Source organism: Zalophus californianus, chromosome X (genome assembly GCF_009762305.2).
Source record: "Zalophus californianus isolate mZalCal1 chromosome X, mZalCal1.pri.v2, whole genome shotgun sequence".
Lineage (NCBI taxonomy): Eukaryota > Metazoa > Chordata > Mammalia > Carnivora > Otariidae > Zalophus > Zalophus californianus.
In genome coordinates this window covers 3,956,333-3,978,698 of record NC_045612.1, presented here as the reverse complement: position 1 = coordinate 3,978,698, position 22,366 = coordinate 3,956,333, and the positions used below count along the sequence as shown (strand labels likewise).

Sequence of the window (22,366 nt, the reverse complement as noted above, 5' to 3'; positions counted from 1 at the left end):
TCTTACTGTTGGCCTTGCAGAGAAGGGAAAAGCTAGCACAGGCATTAAGAGAATCTGGTTTCAAAAGCAAAGGAACTAATGGAGAAGACTGGAAATGGTTTCCTAGGCATATCTGCTCTATGAATAGTATGACGCCCCGCCCCCAAATACTTTTCCTGTCACTGCTTCCATCTTCCCGCTTCATTTCCTGTACACCCTGTTGTTTTGCCCATGCTCACTCCCACCTCACAGCTTTATACTGGCTGTTCCCTCTGCCCAGGACCCTCTCCCCCAGATCCTCCCAGGGCTGGCTCTTTCTCACCCTTTAGGTCTCAACTCTCATGTTGCCTCTCAGGCCTCCCCCGTCCCTCTCACAACACCTGATATTGGATGAAATTATCCTGTTTGTTGACCTGCCTCCACTATACCGTGTGCTTCAGTATGCCACTGAATCCCCAGTGCCTCACACTTATTTTAGTATGGATGTTCTTGACCAACTGGAAGTACCAGAAACCACAGTTCAGACTGGCTTAAACAATGGAAGAGGTCAGAGATGGGGCCAATCCATCCGCACAGTTTAGAGTTCCTGCTCCATTTCTCTCTGATTCTCTCAGCATGTCCTTCTCAGTGTGTTGGTGACAACCTCAGGCTTCCCTGTCTCGTGATAACAAAATGGCCGCAGCCATTCGGGGGCTTCATCTGTACACCACAGATAGTCATCAAACCATTCAACAAACCCCCTGAGCTTCACTCTGGACTAAATCAGGTTACATACCCACTTGTGAAACAATCACCTTGGCCAGGCAATGCCAAGCATTGGTGGGTTTATGCCTGGACAAGTGCCCAGTTCCAAATCAATCACTTGGTTAACTCAGGCCACTCAGTGACCACCCCTGAGGAAGGGGTTTGATGCTGGTGAGGCTCCTAGCATGTTCGCTGCAGGGCTCAACAGATGTGTTAAGTGGAAATGGCAATATGCAGTGTATACACACATGTAGATATGGATATGGATGTAGATAGGGATATGGACATGAATACACTTTGGAGCATGGAACCAGTGTCAGTGTCAGGACAGGGCAGGACCTGGTGTGGGGCCATCCCCCAGAGGACCTTACAGCTGCGTGAGGGCTGGGCCCGTAGTAAGTGGCAAGATACCAGCGGAGTCTCTCTGTACCAAATTTGTCAGTTCTGACTTAGGAAGAAAACTGAAATAGTTGGAGAGTCATCAAAATCTTTCTCCCATCTGTATCTGTGCTTTTCTGTTTGCAGGACTCTGCACTCTGTTCTGAAATCCTAACACATCCCTTCTCTCAACCCCTCCCTGGCCCCAGCCCTCCCCACAGCATCTGTGGTTCTTTATAAACACAGGTACCCCGGGGGCGGCATGCTGTATGCCTGCATACAAGCAAAGCAGCAGTGCAGCTGGATGTGCTCTTTGTGGGTATGGCACCTGGGGTTTTCCTGTTTAACCAGGTTTCATAGAACATAGCAGTTGCGGTCATTCAGCTAGGATCCCACTTAACACATGTCCCACAGACAGTAGTGGCAAGAGGCAGCCTGGCACCTGCGTCTGGGAGCACTGGCTAGTGCTCTGCTGTGTGATTCTGCCTTTATCAGCGATGTCATCAAGTTTACCTCTTGCCTGTTAACATGCGCAAAAACAGAACAAAAGTAGAGTAGAAATAATCTGATTTTTCTCAGCTATATGTAACTATAGAAATACTTGTTTTAAAGAAAAGTGTATGTTGCATAGCCTGATGTTTTATTGCTTTAAAAATACTCACAATAGAAAATGAAACTATTTGGGAGCTGTGAAAAATGAAGTCTGCTCGCACTTCTACATTCCATTTCTTTCCTAAAAATGGGATGTAGAACAGACCAAGGGCACCATGCCTTCGCCCCCGCCCAGTATTTCTTTTTTTCTTTTCCTTTCCTTTCCTTTCCTTTTTCCTTTCCTTTCCTTTTTCCTTTCCTTTCCTTTCCTTTCCTTTCCTTTTTCCTTTCCTTTCCTTTCCTTTTTCCTTTCCTTTCCTTTCCTTTCTTTTCCTTTCCTTTCTTTTCCTTTCCTTTCCTTTCTCCTTTCCTTTCCTTTCCTTTCCTTTCCTTTCCTTTCCTTTCCTTTCCTTTCCCTTTCCTTTCCCTTTCCTTTCCCTTTCCTTTCCCTTTCCCGTGGATCTTTTTTCTTTTCTTTTCTTTTTTCTTTTCCTTTCTTTTCTTTTCTTTTCTTTTTTCTTTTTTTTCTTTTCTTTTCTTTTCTTTTCTTTTCTTTTCTTTTCTTTTCTTTCTTTTTCTTTTCTTTTAATAGTGGCGTGGATCTCTTCTCCTCTCCTCTCCTCTCCTCTCCTCTTCTCTTCTCTCTTCTCTCTTCTGTTCTCTTCTCTTCTTTTCATAGTGGCATGGAGCCTAATGTGGGGCTTGAACTCATAGCCCTGGAATCAAGACCTGAGCTGAGATCAAGAGTCAGACATTTAACCAACTCAGCCCCCCCGGGTGCCTCCCCTAGTATTTCTGCTGCTTCTATGTAGAAATGCAGTCCTCTACCTCCACCCTTTGCTTAGTCCTCCTTCCCGACCCATCTTGGACCAACTAGAATTGGGATTGAAAGTTGAAGGGGAAATGAATAGAAAGCTCAGTCAAATGGAATAAGCAAGAGAAGTTAAACCAGTTTTTCCAACTGACGTGGCAGAGGGTCTGGTGGGAATTGTCATGTGTGGTAGGCAGAATTCTAAGGTGCCCCCAAGAGTCCCACTGCCTCGTGTGCCTGCCTTGTATCCTGTCCGCCTCTTGACTACGGATGGAGTCTGTGAATGTGATGGGATGATAGCTCTCTGGATTAGAGTACTGCATGAATTTGCTCAGGCCACCATAACCAAGTACCACAGACTGCATGGCTTAAACAACAGAAATGTATTGTTGCACAGTTCTTCTGGAGGCCAGAAGTCCAGGCTCCAGGTTTTGGCAGAACCGAAGAACCTTGGCTGGTAGACGGCCATCTTTTTCCTGTGTCTTCACATGCTCTTCCCTCTCTGTGCATGTCTGTGTCCTAATCTCTTCTTATAAGGACACCAGTCATAATGGACTAGAGTTCACCCTAATGACCTCATTTTAACTAATTACCTCTTTAAAGAGTGTATCTCCAAATACCTTCACATTCCGAAGTATTGGGGGTTGGGACTTCAACATAGGGATTGAGGGGGAGGGGACACAATTCAGCCCCATAATATTACATTATATAGTCTGCTAGGCAGAATAGTGACTCCCCAAAGATGATCACATCTGAATCCTGGGAACCTGTGAAAAAGGAATTAAAGGTGCAGATAGACTGAAGTTTGCTATTTCGCCAACTTTAAGAGGGGGAGAGTATCCTGGATTATCCGGATGGGCTCAATATTATCACAAGGGTTTTGTGGTAGTCTAAAAAAATAGCACTCCAAAGATGTACTCACCAGTTTCTGGATTCTGTGAATATTACTTTGTATGTCAAGAGTGGATATCACCTTACATGGAGAAAGATGTGATTAAATTAAGGATCTTGAGAGGAGGAGTTTACCTGGATTCTTTTGGTAGGTGATCTTCGATAATCCCTCATAACCTAGATGCAGTCGCATGTATCCTTATAAGACGGAGGCAGAGGGAGTTTGAAACAGAACCACACAAGAAAGAGAAGGCCCTGTGAAGAGAGAGGCAGAGACCGGAGTGATGTGACCATAAGCCAAGGAAGCCTGGGGCCCGCAGAAACTGGAAGAGACTAGGGAGGATCCTCCCCTAGAGCCCCTGGAGGGAGTGTGGCTGTGCCCACGTCTTGATTTTGGACTTCTGACTTCCAGCTGGAACTCCATGATTGCAGTTCCTTAGATAGGTCACCAGCTTCTCAAAACACCAGGAGCCCAATGGTATGCTTAAGAGAGTTCCAGGGGGAGCTTCACGATTTGGTTCTCGACTGGCCTGACCCCCACCGCCGATATCTGCCTGGGTGAGCGCTAGTGGTCCATGCATTTCCATGCAGGTAAGCATCACATCAACCAATTTTGCTGACACTCTCTATGCCCAGTGCCCTGCCTTGTGCCTGCCACAGAATATCCGGTGCATGTGTTGAGTAAATGAATGTCATTCCATATTGTGTCCCTTTTTAGAATTCTTTCTATTGAGTTTGATATTAACATATGCTTTCTGTTTCCTTGAGTCCCTGAGGCAGCTGGGACTGCAGTGGAGTGGGACTCCATTGGGGAGACAGGGCCAGCTCTGCTCGCCCCAGACTACTGGCAGGGAAACCTCTAGACTTCGACCCCATATCTGCCTTTAACATAATGTTTTCTACAGAATGCACATTATTCATAATTTATATCTTTCGAACACATGGTTCTTTATCAGAAATAGATGTAGCTTTCTTTCTAGAAGGTGTGTGTTCTTTCTGTTAATACTGGGTTTTAAAAGTTTAATTTGTGGCAATTCCATAATAACAAGTGATGATTTTTATGTTTTTGTTATGTTTCATTTAGCTTTGATTTTACTACTGATAATCCGTTTCTTACTTATAATAACCTTCAGATAACTTCATGATTATCTCCAGTGCAGGAAGTTTAGCACAGACCACTGGGGTGACTGAGCAGGATCCCTCTAACCAGAAATAGTAAATGATTTAATTGTCACATTGAACTCAAGGAGCAAGCTTCCTGAACTCTGATCACCTGTTAAAATGCACATAATTCTTTTAACAAAATAAGCATCAGTGTGTTGAATATTTAATTATTTTCATTATGAATATGCAATGTGGGTTTTGGTGCTTAAAGAGATCTCTCTGCATTAAGGTTCAACTTCTTTGGTGTAAAGTCATTATCTTTCATGTTCTAAAGAATTTTTACTGGGTTTTCTGAGAATCTATCAGACTGTATGTACCTTGTAAACTAGCTCAATGTGTGTGTTGAACTTCTTATTCCAAAATCTGAGTTGTAAAAGTTCCTAAGTGAGAACTGTAGCACATTAAAAATTTTTTAATAGACTATTTTTTTTTGAGAAATTTTAAGTATACAGCAAAACTGAGTGAAAAGTGTGGAGAGTTCCCATGTATCCCCTAAATCCCCCCTCCCCAGAGCCTCCCCTGCCGTCAACATCTCAAACCGTAGTGGTACATTCATTATAATCAATGAACCGACACTGACACATCATCACCCAAAGTCCATAGTTCACATTAGGCTTCACTCTTAGTGGAATGCATTCTGTGGGTTTGAACAAAAGTATAATGACATGTATCCACTGTTGTAGTATCATACGGAATAGTTTCCCTGTCTTAAAACTACCTCTCTACTCAACATACTCATCCTTCCTCCATCCCAACCCCTGGCAACCACTGATCTTTTTACTGTCTCCATAGTTTTGCCTTTTCCAGGATGACACAGAGTTGGAATCATACAGTATGGTGCCTTTTCATATTGACTTATTTCACTTAATAATTGGCATTGAAGTTTCCTCTGTATCCTTTCATGGCTTGATAGCTCATTTTTAAAATTTTATTTGTATTTTTTCCCTCACTTTTGTTATTTATTTAATTTTTATTGAAGTATAATTAACATACAGTGTTATATTAGTTTCAGGTGTACAATATAATGATTCAACAATTCTGTACATTTCTCAGTACTCATCACAATAAGTGTACTCTTGATGCCCTTCATCTGTTTTACCCATTCCCCACCTGCCTCCCCTCTGGTAACCAACTGCTTGTTCTCTGTATTTAAGTCTATTTTTTTGTTTGTTTCTTTTTTTCTTTGTTCATTTGTTTTGTTTCTTAAATTCCACACATGAGTGAAATCGTATGGTATTTGTATTTCTCTATCTGACTTATTTCATTTAGCATTATACCTTCTAGATCCATCCATATTGTTGCAAGATCTCATTTTTTTTATAACTGAGTAATATTCCATTTTTTGTGTGTGTATGTATATGTATATATACCACAGATACACACAGTGTACACGCACACACACACACCACATCTTCTTTATTCATTCATCTGTGGGTGGACACTTGGGCTGCTTCCATATCATGGCTATTGTAAATAATGCTACAATAAACATAAGGGTGCATATATCTTTTTGAATTCATGTTTTTGTTTTCTTTGGGTCAATACCCAGTGGTGGAATTACTGGATTATATGGTAATTCTATTTTTCATATTTTAAGGAAACTCCATACTGTTTCCACAGTGGCTGCACCAATTTGCATTCCCACCAACAGTGTGTGAGGGTTCCTTTTTCTCCACATCCTTGCCAACACTTGTTATTTCTTGCGTTTATGATTCGATCCATTCTGACAGGTGTGAGTTGATATCTCATTGTGGTTTTGATTTGCATTTCCCTAATGATTAGTGATGTTGAGCATCTTTTCATATGTCCATTGGCCATCTGTATATCTTCTTAGGAAAAAAATGTCTATTCAGGTCCTCTGCCCATTTTTTAATTGGGTTCTTTCTTTCTTTCTTTTTTTTTTTTTTGGTGTTGAGTTGTTTAAGTTCTTTATATATTTTGGATACTAACCCTTAATCCGGATATGTCATTTGCAAATATCTTCTCGCATTCCATAGGTTGCCTTTTTGTTTTGTTGATGGTTTCCTTCAGTGTGCAAAAGCTTTTTATTTGGGTGTAGTCCCAATAGTTTAGTTTTGCTTTTGTTTCCCTTGCCTGAGGAGACCGATCTAGAAAATGTTGCTGCAACCAATGTCTTCTAGGATTTTTATGGTTTCAGGTCTCAAATTTAGGTCTTTAATCCATTTTGAGTTTATTTTTGTGTATGGTGTAAGAAAGTGGTCCAGTTTCATTCTTTCACATGTAGCTAGCTGTCCAGTTTTCCCAGCTCCATTTGTTTTAGAGACTGTCTTTTTCCCATCGTATATTCTTGCCTCCTTTGTCATGGGTTAATTGACCATGGATAGATTTCTGTTCCATGGATCTATTCTGTTTCATTGATCTTTGTGTCTCTTTTTGTGCCAGTACCATATTGCTTTGATTACTACAGCTTTGTGGTATATCTTGAAATCTGGGATTGTGATGCCTCCAGCATTATTCTTCTTTCTGAAGATTGCTTTGGCTATTTGGGATCCTTTGTGGCTATATACAGATTTTAGTATTTGTTTTAGTTGTGTGAAAAACGCTGTTGGTATTTTGATAGGGATTGCATTGAATTTGTAGATTGCTTTGGGTAGTATGGACCTTTTAACAAGTCCATGAGCATGGAATATCTTTCCATTTGTTTGTGTCATCTTCAGTTTCTTTCATCAATGTTTTTATAGTTTTGGAAGTACGTGTCTTTCACCTCCTCGTTTAAGTTTATTCCTAGGTATTTTATTGTTTTTGGTGTCATTACAAATGAGATTGCTTTCTTAATTTCTCTTTATGCTACTTTATTATTAGTGTATAGAAACGCAACAGATTTCTGTATATTAATTTTGTGTCCTGAGACTTTACTGAATTCTTTCTTCAGTTCTAGTAGTTTTTGGTGGAGTCTTTTCTATATACAGTATCATGTCACCTGCAAATAGTGAAAATTTTACTGCTTCTGTACCAATTTGGATGCCTTTTATTTCTTTTTGTTGTCTGATTGCTAGGACTTCCAGTGCTATGTTGAATAAAAGTGGTGATAGTGGACATCCTTTTGTTCTTGATCTTAGGGGAAAAGCTCTCAGTTTTTCACCATTGGTTATGATGTTAGCTGTGGGTTTTTCATATATGGCCTTTATGATGTTGACGAAATACAAGATCCATTCATGATAAAAACTCTATACAAAGTAGGTTTAGAGGGATAGCTCATTTTTAAAAATGCTAAATAACATTCCATTGTCTGGATGTACCACAGTTTGTCCATTCACATATTGCTTCCAAGTTTTAGCAGTTATGAATAAAGCTGCTATAAATATCCGTGTGCAGGTTTTGTGTTGACATAAGTTTTCAGCTTGTTTGGGTAGATGCCAAGGAGTATGATTGCTGTATAGTATGGTAAGAGTATGTTTAGTTTTGTAAGAAACTGCCAGACTGTCTTCCAAAGTGGCTGCACCATTTTGCATTTCCACCAGCATTCCCACCGGTGGTTCCTGTTGCTCCACATCCTTGTCAGCATTTGGTGTTGTTAGTGTTTGGGATTTGGGCCATTCCGCTAGGTGTGTAGGTTGTATCTCATTGTTTTTATTTGCAGTTCCCTAATGACATGTGATTTTGAGCTTTTTATGTATTTATTTTCCATTTGTATATCTTATTTGGTGAAGTGTTAAAGCACATCTTTATCATAAGTATTTTAATAAAGATAAAAATCCTGACAAAGTTTTCAACTGTTATTTAAAAGTCATCTGGTTCACTTGGCTGCTGCTTCCCATTACCAGAAATAAGAAACATTTTGTAGAATCTAAAGTGTATAAACTAAACATATAAATCAAGAATGCCCATTTTGGGGGAAGCACATTGGTCAAGGAGACAGAGGGTCTGGTTTCTGATTTCTTCTTGCCACTAAACATGTCATCTTAGGCGAGTTACTTTCTGAATCTCAGTGTCTTCTATAAAGTAAGGGGAATGGGTAAGATGATTTCTAAAGTTCTTGTAGTTCTGGCTTTCTTTTATTTTTGTATTTTATGTCAGTCACTAGAGTGTCCCATGTCAGTGTACGGACATCTGAGCCCTTTGATTGCCTCATGGTAAATTTAATATTATCATCTTGAAAATTTTCCATATTTCTTTCTGTACTGAAATGAAGAGCTTCAAGTGAGGCTGAAACCTAGCAACCAGCTCTCCTGAAATATCTCGTTGAATGTGTTGTACGTAGAGTGTATCAGAGGAGAGTATATACAGCAAAAATGGTAACCACGCTTCAGCATTAATTTCATTTGGTGACTCACCCACTCTGTCATCTGAAGATAGCATTGATCTAAATCGTGACCTTTTCTTCTAACTCATATCATTAGAATAATGCCAGTAAAAGGGCAGTGACTCACCAGTGGAGCAGATTCTTCTTGAGAAAATTAGCAGAGCTTTGTCATGGAAATCTTGGTCAAAGGGTCTTTTATTAACTTCACCTGGTGAGCAAGCCCATTTTTTTGCCCAGCCAGTTAAGGGCCTCTTCTATAATATGTTCTGTGGATTCAATCTAGCCCGACCATGTTATTTTGTTGATTCTTTCCCCTTCTGGCAGTACTTCAGGCTTTGAACGCACAAAATAATTTTTCCACTGATTCAGTTGTTAATCACCATTGCCTCTATAATTTGAAAGGGCTTAGGAGGCTTGTTTTGCAGTCTGGAATAGTTTTCATACATCACTTGTGGGCCCAAATCCCCCTGTTGATAGCGATTAATTGTATAACTGTACTGTCTTGTAGAAGCGGATACTCGGAGTGACAGGGGTGTTGAAATTACTGTTTCCCAGTTGCCAAATGAGCACATCAGGGAGGAGAAAAATCCAGAAGTTTTGGTATTAAAAATAAAGCCTAGTAATTAGACCCAGCTTGCTTATTAAGTCAACATACCCTGGTCTTATTAAATTATATGTCACTTAGGTTTAATCTGCCCTTCTCTAGCCTACCAAATTCTGGAAGACGCTGGGTGTAACTGCTTGAATTCTTTCTGTAAAATACTAACATAAAATTACATGTACTTGAAAACTTGATTAATACCTCCCAAAGCTGGAAGCAACCATCTCACAGTTGTCTCGTTTAAGTATTCATTGTTTGTTTGAGGCCCAGAAAGGGGAAGTAGCTTGCTGAAGGTCACACAGCAAGTCATGGAAAAGCTGAGACAGCATCTCCGTACTCCAGTTTCCGGGCCAGTCCCCTTGCCATCAGAGTTCCTGGGGATAGCGTTGAGTGTTCAAGAGAGTGTTAAATGGTATTCTGTGCCAATTGCTTAAGAAGTATATAGTATATTAGTATATTTAGAAACACTGCTTTTCCAAATGGTCCCAGTATATAGGCTCTAGGATTTAAAGGGAGATAAATTAAGTTAAATTCCCTTCAATGGGCCCTCTTGGTCTTCAGTGGACAGGATGCTTTTAGATTCATGTTGTGCTTATAAGTCAGCAAGATTGATTTCCACAAGAGACAGGAGAAATTTAGTGTCGTAACTTCATGTACGGACTTCTACTTTGGCATAAAGTACTAAGAGTAGCAGAAATAAAAGCACTACTAATGTGTAATTATTGGAACGGATCCTTCTGGTGAATAAGGGGCCAGTTATCAGCTTCTGGAGGTAATATTAGCTTTTTTTTTTTAATCTCTGGGTTAGTTTACTAGTTAGTGTTTAGTCATCATTTTTATAAATTCATTTCCTAGTAGGTATGGATTTTCTTCTCTCTGCAAGTTTACATACTTTCACAAGAAGCCTGCCTAAACTAAAAGTAAATAACTGAGTTTATGTTTCAGAATAGTTTTAAATGAATTTTAAGAAAGCTTAGGGCAGTTCAATAATTGGCTGAATCATCAAGCTAAAGTTGAGCTTCAGAGGCTATAAATAGCAGTATTGACTGGTTTCAAATATCCGTGGGGAAGAGCCAGTTGGATTGGGTTCTGGCAGTCACATCCCACTCTGTGTAATTCTTGTGTTCATTTTTCTGGAGGCTAACGCTATAGGGATCATGTAGAGCATCTTTTTATTCATTTATCCAGATATTACCCCATTAAATATTTAGTGAATATTTTCTATGTGCCAAATCCAAGGGGGACAGAGAGGCATGAAGGAGATGGTGCCTGGATACAAATAGATCCCAGGTTGGAGAAGGGAAATGGCAAGTGAGGAGGGACACCCCCCTTTTGGAGGTGCTCCAGCAGATGTCAGCTAGTGTCGTGTTGGAGGCACACAGAAGCCACCCCTGCCCCCGCCAGGGTCAGGGAAGGTCACTAAAAGCATCTTAGAGGAAGTGACACCTAGCTGTGTGGGGAAAGCAAAGGGTTTGACGGGGCAGTGGGGTAGGGCTGGGGCTGGGAGGAGGGCATGTCAGTCACTGGACGGAGCAGCGCATGTGATACCAGGGTGGGAAAGGGTGAGAGGGTCTGGGGGTGGGGAGGCCGCAGGCTCAGGACAGAGAGGGCCTTGTGGGCACCATGCTTGGCAAAAGGAAAAGCAAGTGCCAAGGCCCAGAGGTGGAAGGGAGTTCAGTAAGGCCAGAGCAGAGCTGCAGACCTTCAAGGCAGAGAGTAGAGGCAGAAGCACAGGGCTAAAGGTCAGAAGATTGGGCAACGGAGCACTAGCAGAAGGTTTTCGGCAGGAGAAGGACACGATCAAACCTGTGCCGTTAGAAAGCCCCCTTGCCGACAGTGGGAAGAAGTAAAGGGATACACCCTTGTGCAAGTCTCTTTGGGTACAAGGGACACCATAAAATAAACAACTCCCCCCTCCCAGCTGGGGAGTAGCTGGATGAATTTTGACTTATTCACACAGTGGCAAAAGTGAATGACCCAGCTCTACGTGTATCAACATGGATAATAACAGAAAACAATAGGGCATATTGTTTATGGGTACACAAGTGCATGGAAATACCCAGAGTGCACAGAAGAGCACACGCCTACCTCAGGGTATAGGAGGAGCAGGGGGTCACCTCTAGCTGTTTGGTAAGGCTTTATTTATTTAAAAAACATTAGCTGAAGCAAGTATGGTAAAATGTTAATATCAGTTAAATCTGGGTAGTGGGGACATATGTGCATATTATATTTTTTGTGCACATTTTAGTATGTTTCAAATTTTTCAAAATAAAAATTTTAAGTAAAAAAAAGGATATTGTATCAATTCATGTACTCTTGGCTTCAAGTAAGAGAATAAGAATTAAATAAAAAATATAAACTAATCTTTGCATCACTGTCCAAAAAAAAAAAAAAAAAAGAAAGAGGTCTAAAGTAGGCTTTTTATTATCCCATTAAGGGTTGATAAAGTACAGTCTGTTGTGGGCCCTATCTGGCCTGTTACCTGTTTTTATATGACCTGTGAGCTGAGAATGTGTTTTACATTTTTTTAATTTATTTTATTCTTTTAATGTAATAATAAGCATTTATTATTACTATTATTATTTTTATTGTTATGTTCAGTTAGCCAACATATAGTGCATGTTTTTTACATTTTTAAATGGTTGGAAAAAATCAAAAGAAGAGTATTCCAGAGGCGCCTGGGTGACTCAGTTGGTTAAGCATCTGCCTTCAGCTGAGGTCTGATCTCAGGATCCTGGGATGGAGCTCTGTATTGGGCTCCCTGGCTCAGCAGGGAGTCTGCTTCTCTCCCTCTCCCTCTGCCCTCCCGCCTGCTTGTGCTGTCACTCGCTCTGTCTCAAATGAATAAATAAAAAAAATCTTAAAAAAAGAAGAATATTCTGGGATATTTGAAAATTACATGAATTTCCAACTTCAGTGTCTGTAAATAAAGTTTTATTGGTAGACGGCCATGCCCTTTCATCTAAGTATTGGCTATTGAGACAAAGATGGACCACAAAGCTTAAACCATCTACTGTCTGGCTTTTCAAGAAAGAGTTTGCTGATTCCTGCCATTTAACAAAAGAGCCCAAAGCTAAGTGGTTCTAGGATTGGTTAATTCAGTAGTATGATGTTGGGACTCCGGGTGGTTCTCTATGTGCATGGCTGCCATATCTCTGTCACATCTATGGCTGCCGTTGCTCCAAGCATCATGTATCATATGACAATGTTCAAAGGTTGTGATGGGGTAGGAGGACTTGCCTCATATGTCTCTCCCTTTTTTTTTCTTTCTTTGTGTACATATGTATGTGTGTGCGTGTGTCTCACTTTTTAACAGAAAGGCTATCCTTTCTCAGACAGTATAAACTTGAAAATGAAAACGTTGGATTGGAAGGGGCAAGAGGGGAGACCACTTAGCAGTGCCACCATTTGGGAGAGACATGAAGTGACAGGAGCTTGGACCAGGGGCATTGCATGGAGTGGAGGTGGTTGGATTCTGGGTATATTTTGAAAGACGAGCCAATGGACTGGATGTTGGAGGAAAGAGTTGAATCAAGCAGGACTCCAAGGTTTCCGGCTTGGACAACTAGGTGTCTTGTCATTCCAGTAGATGGGCAGACAGTTTTGGTGTATAGGTGAGGGTCAAGTCTCAATGTCTTTGCTGTTTTGCCATATTTCCAAGTAATAAGAGGTGAGAAAATAAAGCAGAAGCAGTGTTTTTGCTTAAAAGATCTGTAACTCAAAAGTGTTGTTTTTCTACTCTGATTAAAGAGAGTTGCAAGTTTACAAAGTGCTTTTATACCCACTTTTTCATTTGACCCTCAACTCTGGAAATCGGAATGGCAGGAATCCTCCTCATTTTACAGATGAGAAAACTGGGATGCAGAGAGGGGAAGTCCAAAGGCTGGAATGGAAGGTGTGTCCTTTCCTGGGTCAGAAGGAGCTGTTAAAACTGACCCTGTCTTTCCTGGGCGACATGTTTGCTTTTGTTTACCTTTGACGTACAACTGGCTAAGACTCCGCTCTGTTTTCTCCCTCTTTAATATTACACACAAACATCATTTTATATTTTAAAATATCTTCCTATTCTTTTAGTATTTTCATAACAAAAAACCAGACAGTAATTTGAGTTGTTTGCTTATTTTTAGATGATCGCACGTAAGTGTTTTGAATCATCTCTAAAAGCTTATTTCCACGGCACATAACAAAATTAATTAAATTGCCTTTTGAAGCAGGGCTGCTTTGTTTCCCACTGAAACGGTGACTCATGAGGTCTGATTGAGTCTCATTTATATTCCTCCTTCAGCAAGTAATTTAAATGTGAGTTATATAGAAAGGAAAAGGAAGAAAGAACAAGGAAAACAAACACAAACAGAACTATCCCTTGCTTACCTCTTTGATGAGTTATCAGTTATCCTGGATGTGGCGTTACATAGGTGAAAGCTGCCATATTTTGTTGGTACCAGAAATTCCTATTGACAGCAGCATTGATAACTGACAGCTGCGTGTCTTGGGTTGTGTAAGTGGGTCAGGGAAGGTAGAGTTTGGCCCAATACGAGGGAACACTTTCTGATCCGCTGAGATGCCCAGCATTGGTACCTTCTGGATTGGGTGGCAGTGAGCTTCTTGATGCATGGATATGAGAAGAGAAGGCCACTTGGCTGGAGGCGTGGGGGTAGAGGAGTTTTTATTTAACAGCCCATCTGAACCATGGGAGACTGGGACAGGGTAGGTTTGAGTAGTGTGTTGTGGCATTGATGATGGAGCATATCCTGAAGTAAATGCTTATTTTGACAGTCACGTTTATTTTATAATTAGGAACTTTTCAGCAGTTGGAAACATAGCACTTAGCACGTGACAGGCATGTGATGAACGTTTGCTGAATGCTCACCTACAGGGATTGGGAAGAGGAGGAATGGCTGAATGAATGGGCTCGTGCATGACCAAGTATGGAGGAAGGAACTGCAATAGGAAGGATTTGAGATGCCTTTATGTGGACTTCGAAGACTGGCTTTGAACTAAAGGGAACTTGGAGCCTGCATTCTGTGTGAACACTATGGCTTAGCCACAAACCTGTGTTCTTTGAGTTACGGGCCAAGTGAGCATTTCACCTGGTGGTTCTTCTGGTGGCAGTGGGCATTGGGAGATTGTCCAAACAGCCTTTTTGGGTTTTTTTGTTTGATTTTCCAGAAAGCTAGCAAAGTATGTCCATTGAAATATATTGCTCTTCCCCTCCTAGCTACCCCACCACCCTCAAGGGCCCCCCACCAACACACAGATTGGATTTTAATGCCAACAGCTGAGATGCAGCCAGTTCATTTTCTTGCTTTTTGTTGAGACATACTTTGTTCCTTACTCCAGTGAATTTGCTAGCAATTTTGCTGATAGAAAGGGAAGGAGGACCCATAGAGAATGTGGACAGATGGCTTATAGAGGTGGCACAGTTTGCTCAATTTGTTTTATAAAACAATAGGCAATTACAAACTCCTACTTAGAGATGTATTTCTCCGTGATATTCAGAAATACAGGAGTGAATGGTGCCCAGGGACTGAAGCTAGATGAAGGTGATTTGGGTCCATTTTAATGTTTTCCATTCTCAAGAGATGTGTCTCTTGGAAAAGCAATAACATTAGGGAAGGTATATTGTGAGTTTTGAGGGACGCTTTTGGCTAATTCCCATAATCACTCTGTGCCTTTATGTCCTCATAAGTGAGTGGAGACAACACCCGCCCATTGTATGGCTTTGGGCAAAGGCCAGCCAGATGAGACCTGTTGTTTTGTGCACTGCACAGTTGAATTCAAGGTGCCCTTATTTAGATTATTACTCCTATTTGCTAATTAAGGGTGCTTATTTTAAAACTGATTCTGGGGTGCCTGGGTGGCTCAGTCGGTTAAGCAGCTGCCTTCGGCTCAGGTCATAATCCCAGGGTCCTGGGATCGAGCCCCGCATCGGGCTCCCCTGCTTCTCCCTCTCCCTCTGCTTGCCTCTCTGCCAACTTGTTCTCTCTCTGTATCTCTCTGCCAAATAAATAAATACAATCTTTAAAAAAAATATTTTAAAACTGATTCTGGAAGAAGCATCCAAACAAAATAACAGTCCACTCCCATTGTTAGCATGGTCTGCTTTGTGAAATCACAGATTCTACTCAAAGGCTACATTCCACAGAAAATAACTGCAATTTAAACATATGAGCCTCTAATGGAACCACCTTCCAGTCTGCACCTATTTCATCCCTCTTCCATCCACAACGCAATGACCTCCTGAGCTGTTTCCTAACAACATTTATTAACCGTGGGCCTGGAGACAGACAAATCCAAGTCAGAACGCTTTACTAGGCCCAACACTCAGATGATGAGCAGAAACCTTTCTCTTATAATTCCCATTGGTCACTGCTTAAGCAGACTCTAAAAGAAACCCACCATTTTCTATACCTACAGAAAACATTTCTTCCCAAGAGAGTGTTCAGATCTTTCCTCCTCCATCTGTGTCTTCTGGCTAACACCTCGCTGTTTGCCTTGCACATATTTTCTTCTACACAGCTACTGAGTCCAGTGCATTGGTCTTCACCTAGTGAACTCGAGGGGTGCACGTCACTGCCACCGCAGGCCAAGTCAGGGTATATAACTGCTACCAAATATTGGGGATTAGCTACAGAAGTTCCAGAAAGACCGTCTTATCCTTCAAAGTCCAGCATTGTTTCTTACCAACGTACCTACAAACGGTAAATAAAAAAATGATTCATAATATAATAACTATCCCCTCATTATTCCTTAATCTTTTATTAATCTCCCTTATTATGAATTAGGGGAATATGCTAAAAAAGAAGATATCGCTCTTTCTGTCTCTATAACAAACAACAGTAATTATCTGGTGGAATGCATCCCCCTTCTCTACAGGGAATTACTATTTGCTTCAGGACTGAACAAAATGAGAAATTATGACATCACTGAATCCACTTTTAAAATTAATATGAAGCGCTTGTCATGAAAATGTGGATCTTCCCAACGGGGAAAAAAATATGACTAGTATCAACTGAATCAGAAATATGAAAGTGTCAGGCTGTCATTTACCTGAGCAATTTGTCTCGGTCCTGTACAAGGGAGCCTTGGAGGCAATTGGCAATTGCGAAAAACACAAAGACAAACAAGACCAAAAATCAAAACTTTAAAAACCAAAGAGTTGCCACCCAAATTTTTAGTAGCTATCCATATTTTCACTGACTTCTTATCTGAGTATGGAACCAACAAAGCTGCAGAAGAGATCATAGAATCTTAGAACTCAGTGAGTCCAGAAGTTTCTTAACATTCTTTTTCTTTTTAAAAAACAACATCTTTTCCTACTGAAATTTAACATGGAAGGCCATCATGGGAAATTTTTGTGAGCACAGCTGCCCTGGTTGAAGTGCGTGCATGTGTGCGTGTGCACACGTACGTGCATGCACATGGACTGGGGGACTGAGGGATGTTCTCTCACATCCACTGTACCCATGTGCGGCCCCTAAGCACCTTTCCAGGAAGCTCCTGGCCTTGAGGAGTTTGGAAACAAGAACAGTCCATCCTACACTCCTCTGGTGATAAAGGGCTCAGAGTCTCAGAGCTGGACCTGAGGCAGGCCTGAGGTCACCTAGGCAAAACAGAGCCATTGGAGAGCTGAGTCCTCCAAGCCAGGCCTATGCACCCCATGTGGGGAGCCTGAACTGAGCTGTGGAAATCTCACACCTACCTTTTTTCTTGGCCCCTTTGCCTGAGGAAAATTTGCCTGGCTACCAAAGAGTATTGCTATCATTAGCCACCTCCACATTTCAGTTGTTAAGAAATTTCCTTGCTCTGATGTTAATGTGGATCCAGTCAGAACTGAGTTTTAGGCATGAAAAATCTGTGGTCCTTTTGTCCTTGATTAATTTAGTGACATTCTAGAAAGGAAGCTGAGAGGCTTGAAACATCCTTGCTCATTAATAATATACTTTTCTTTTTGGTAATATAAACATAATTCAAGACCCGATTAAAATGTCCCAATTTTTTGTCAGTAAGGAAAGAACATTCATAACTCAACTTTGCCATATGTTCTTGTCCCAAGTGCTTGTCGTCTCGATTAAATTGCTCATAACTGTAGTGCGTTTCTGAGACATTTTTAGTCAAATTCAGTTGATCTCTGCTTCAGCTCATGTGGGTGGCTTGCCATCATTTAATTGATGAAACCTGGGACAGAGCTGAAGGCTATCAAACTGATGCTCAGGTTAAATTTGTGGGTCAGTCTACCGTCTTGAAACTGAACAGCAGGATTAATAACATCCCTCCAGTTCAGTTCTCTTGCTATAAGAGCCACTAAATAGATAATGTGTGATGGCCTCGCCTCAGGTCTGGAGCCATTCCAGAGGAAAGTGCCAGGGTCTGGACCAGAAGCACAGCGGACTCACCCCACACCATCCGTGGTGCCCTCGCTCCTCCCAGGAAAGCCTCGCAGAGTCCGAATGGGGCCCAACCCGTACACACCAGTTTACTTGGCTATAGGTGAGCAGTGTGTTCACTTCCATTTAGCAAATCACACTGAGTGCATGTGATTTGCCAGGCCTTGTATGTGGCAACAGGGATGTGGAGACACGTAAGACACGATGTCCCCTGAACGTAGTGGAGGCGTGAGAGGACAGAGGCGTAGACAGGCCGGCCAATACTATTTAGAGAGTGAATCAAAGGAGGCTTGGACAGGGTGCTTTGAGTGCGTGAAAAGGAAGCAACTAACTCAGGCTGGACGGTGAGAACAGCACCATCAGGGACCAGGGGAAGCTTCTGGGAGGAGGGGATGCTCAAGCTGTCTTTTATAAAAATGAAAACATACCATTTTTTTCCCTGTGATGAGAAGATATGTATTTGCGGTAGGAAACAATTACTACTTCCAAAAAACAACAATAAAAATCACTGTAATACCACTACCAGAGGTAAGCACTGCTTATATTTGAAGTATATCCTTTCAGTCTCTCTGTCATCTATGTCTATACACAAATGCTTTAAAAATGTTCTCAGATAGTGAGCAGCTGATTTGTTACTTCGTTTTTCTAAAAAAAGCCTAACAATACACAATGAATATTTTTTCATGTCACTAAATATTCTTCTCCATAATATTGCATTGCATGGGGTCCCTAATTTACTTAATTCTTTATTATGGGAATTTAGTTGTTGCAAAATTTTCACTATTATTAACTGTAACGAAATCCTTACACTTAAATTTTTTATACATCTATAAATTATTTCCTTAGGACAGATCCCTAGAATGAAAATCGCTGGGTCAGAGGTTATGCACGTTTGAGGCTACATACCAACCAGCGTCCAAGACAGCCCCAGTGATCCTTGCTGCCTGATACTCATTCACACCTTTGTGTGGTCCCCCTCTCATAAGAAATAGGGCTATCCTGTAAGACCAAGGGGATATTGCAGAAGTGACAGGTATCTACTTCTTTTTAAAAAGTTAAATAAAATTTTGAGATATTTTTCTTTTTCCTTTTTTGTAGCTGTATTGAGGCATAATTAACAAATAAAAATTGCATGTATTTAAGGTGTACAATTTGATGCTTTGATATATGTACACATTGTGTATATCATTGTGTGATCACCAAAATCAAGCTGATTAGCACTTCCATCACTTTACATAGTGTGTGCACGTATGTGGGTATGTGCATGTGTGTGCATGCTTGCACGCACATGTGTCTGTGGGGGGAGTCACTTAAGATCTACCCTCTTAGCAAATTCCAAATATACAATGAAGTATTGTTAATTGTAGTCACACTGCTGTGTGTTAGTTCTCCAGAACTGTTCATCTTGCATAACTGAAATTTTATATCCTTTGACTGTCACCTCCTCGTTTCTCCCAACCCAACCCCCATCCCCTGGCAGCCACCATTCTACTGTCTGCGTCTATAAATTTAACTATTTTATTTTATTTTATTTTTAAGATTATATTTATTTATTTGAGCACGCACACGTAGGCAGAGTGGCAGGCAGAGGGAGAGGGAGAAGCAGATTCCCCACTGAGCAGGGAGCCTGATGTGGGACTCGATCCCAGGACCCTGGGATCATGACCTGAGCCGAAGGCAGACGCTTACCCGACTGAGCCACCCAGGCATCCCTAAATTTAACTATTTTAAATTCTACGTATAAGTGAGATCATGCGGTACTTGTCTTTCTGTGTCTGTATTATTTCACTTGGTATAATGTCCTCCAGATTCATCCATGTTGTTAGAAGTGGCAGGATTTCCTTGCTCTTGAAAGCTGCATGATATTCCACTGTATATATAAGGTATGTACTTCTGAGACTAGGTCACAACATTGCCACTCTGCCTTGCTCTCTTGGGTTACTTATTCTGGGGGAAGCCAACACTGTCATGAGGCCACTCAAGCAGTACTATGGGGGTCCATATGGTATAGAACTGAGGCCTCCTGCCAACCGCCAGCACCAACTTGCCAGCCATGTGAGTGAATCAACTTGGAAGCAGGTCCTCCAGTCTCATAAGCCTTAAGATGACTGTAGTCCCTGCAGACATCTTGACAAAGAGACCCTGAGCCAGAAACACCCAGGTGAACCACTCCTAAATTCCCGACCCACGAAAACTGTGAGATGATAATTATTGTTTCTGTAAACTGGTTAGTTTGGGAGCAATTTGTTATGCAGCGATAGATAGCTAATGCAGTATATATCACTTTTGCTCTATTTTTTTTAAATTTCTTTGATTTTTTTAATGAGGTTTATTTTTTCAAAATCCTATTGACCATTTTATTTTCCTTCTCTTACATTTTTCGAATTGTATGTTTAGGTTGTTGGGTTTTTTCTATTTAAGATCTATTATATTAAGAATATTTTTTGCCTGTCATAAACCCAATGTTTCCCCTTAGTGTTTATTTTCCTGAAGTGAGTACAAGGGCACAAGGCAAGATTGGATGGTGGGGAGAGGCCATGAGATGGCAGGCAGAGGAGCATCATGGGACATGTGGGGAAGTTGCAGGAGGTAGATGAGAATAATGAGGGAGACTGGAGTGTTAGGAAGTTAGACCAGTACTTCTCAAACTAAGTGTTCATGACAGTCACGTGGAAATCTGCTTTAAAAGGCCAATTCAGTAGGCCTAGGGTCAGGCCGGAAATTCCTAGGTGATGCTGCTGCTGTTGATACAGGGACCACACTCTGAATAGCGAGGATTTAGAGAGCTAGTTAGGAGATATTTGTGGAGGAAATCTTAGAAAACAGCAACAAATGAAAAGGAAAAGTTAAAATCACCAGTACTCCCATGATTCAGAGACAACTCTATGATACACCGAGCAGCTGACCACTATCCTAAAGGGGACAGAGAGGCATGGATATCACAATATATATATATATATATTTTGAAGGTGATGCTAACAGGGTTTGTTGCCAGCCTGACTGCACTGTGAGAGTGAGGGAAGGGAGGACGTCGGGTTTCTGGTGCAGGTAGCTGAAATGGTGATGACTAGGGGAGAAGCAGGTGTTTTGCGGGGACTGGGGAGAGAAGCCTGCTTGAGACCTTCACTAAACTGGAGGTGCTTGCCAGGATATTGAGGGGGTGGGAAGATGCCCACTTGGTAGTTGGTGGGTCTGGAGCTCAGGAGACAGGGTAAGCCTACAGTGTAGTAGACTTCGGAAAGAAGAGCATGTACCACAGTGGAGAGGTAAAGCTTGGGTATTCATGAGCTGCCCAGGGTGACTTCGTAGCTTATGGGAGAGGAGGATCCAGGACAGCCTCTGAGCCCAGGCTTTACAGGGCAGGTAGAGGAAGAGGAGTCCAGGAAGACGACCAAGAGGGATGAGAACCAGAGTGTGTGGCTTCACATAAGTGTCCAAGGATGTTTCAAGAGCCACTGGGATCAGGGCTAAAAGTGGCCGTTCCTCTGCATCCAGCTGGGGTTAGGGCTAGAAGGAGAGAGACCAACATGGACGGCATGCAGCTGGGCTGGGAGGTGGGGAGAGATGAGTGAGAAACAGCAGTGGCTGGGCAATGGAAGAGGGAGATTCCATGTATCTTAGAATTCAAGGATTTATTTTTCTCTGAGCTTTGGTAATATAAAGACGGCATGATGGATTTCTCAGAGAATAGACTAAATGTTATTTTTTGCAAGATTAATAAGATTAGACACTGTGAGCTTTAACTCTGTGCCAAGTGATATGTGCATAGATGCTAATTTTTACTCTTCCAATACCTTGGGAATTATAGCCTCCTTTTAAAAATGAAACTTAAGGGTCAGAGAAGAAGTCAAGCAGCATGTCCAAGGTCACATAGCCGGTCTGTGGCAGAGCTGAAGTTTGGGCCTAGTTATGGCTGAGATCTAAGATCCCTGCTCAACTTTTCAGCTCTAGCGCTTCCATGAGCACTCAGTGGTGAGAAAGAGCTAGGGGCAACAGTAGCACTGGTTTGGATCATGGCAGGCAGTGTTGTAGTTGGTCAGGACAGTTGTTTTGCTTAGAACATGTGGATCAGTAGTAGCACTACCACATTTTTGTTCATTGTGAAAGATTTTTTTCCTATAATTCAGTCACATGCTCTGTTATGGTGGTGTATATCAGACAGATCTTTGAAATAAGCACGTTGCATTTTCTTCCTCGGCTTCTGGGGCTCCGGAGTCTTTTGGCTTTCCTCTTACTACAGTGGCTGCTGCTGCTTCCTCTCCTTTGACAGTTTCTCCTCATCTACTCTTAAGGTTAGAGGGCCATAAGGCTTCTTCCTCATCCTCACTTCCCTCCTCTCCACTCATTGCCTTTCTGATCTTGCTCAAAATCATGGCCTTAAAAACCATGTGTGTGCTCCTTCCAGATTTACATTTCCAGCCTGTGCCTCTCCCTTGAACCCCAGACTTGTACACCCAACTGTGAACTTTGCATAGCCTTAACTTGATATTGCTTTCTCCTACCCTAAATCTAATTCATCAACAAACTCTGTCCATATTTCCTTCTAAACATGGCCA

The 22,366-nt window shown here is 41.5% G+C and overlaps 2 protein-coding genes across 2 annotated transcripts in view; both read left to right on the top strand.

The window, feature by feature from the left end:
• VMA21 (vacuolar ATPase assembly factor VMA21) overlaps window positions 1–22,366 on the top strand; it is a 39,406-nt gene that overhangs the window by 9,984 nt on the left and 7,056 nt on the right. The gene's annotated exons all lie outside the window — the stretch shown is intronic.
• The window catches only part of PASD1 (PAS domain containing repressor 1), a 190,513-nt gene continuing 171,871 nt past the window's right edge, over window positions 3,725–22,366 (top strand). The window contains exon 1 of the mRNA XM_027608410.1: window positions 3,725–3,985. The gene's annotated coding sequence lies outside the window, so the exon portion shown is untranslated. The remainder of the gene's footprint in view (window positions 3,986–22,366) is intronic.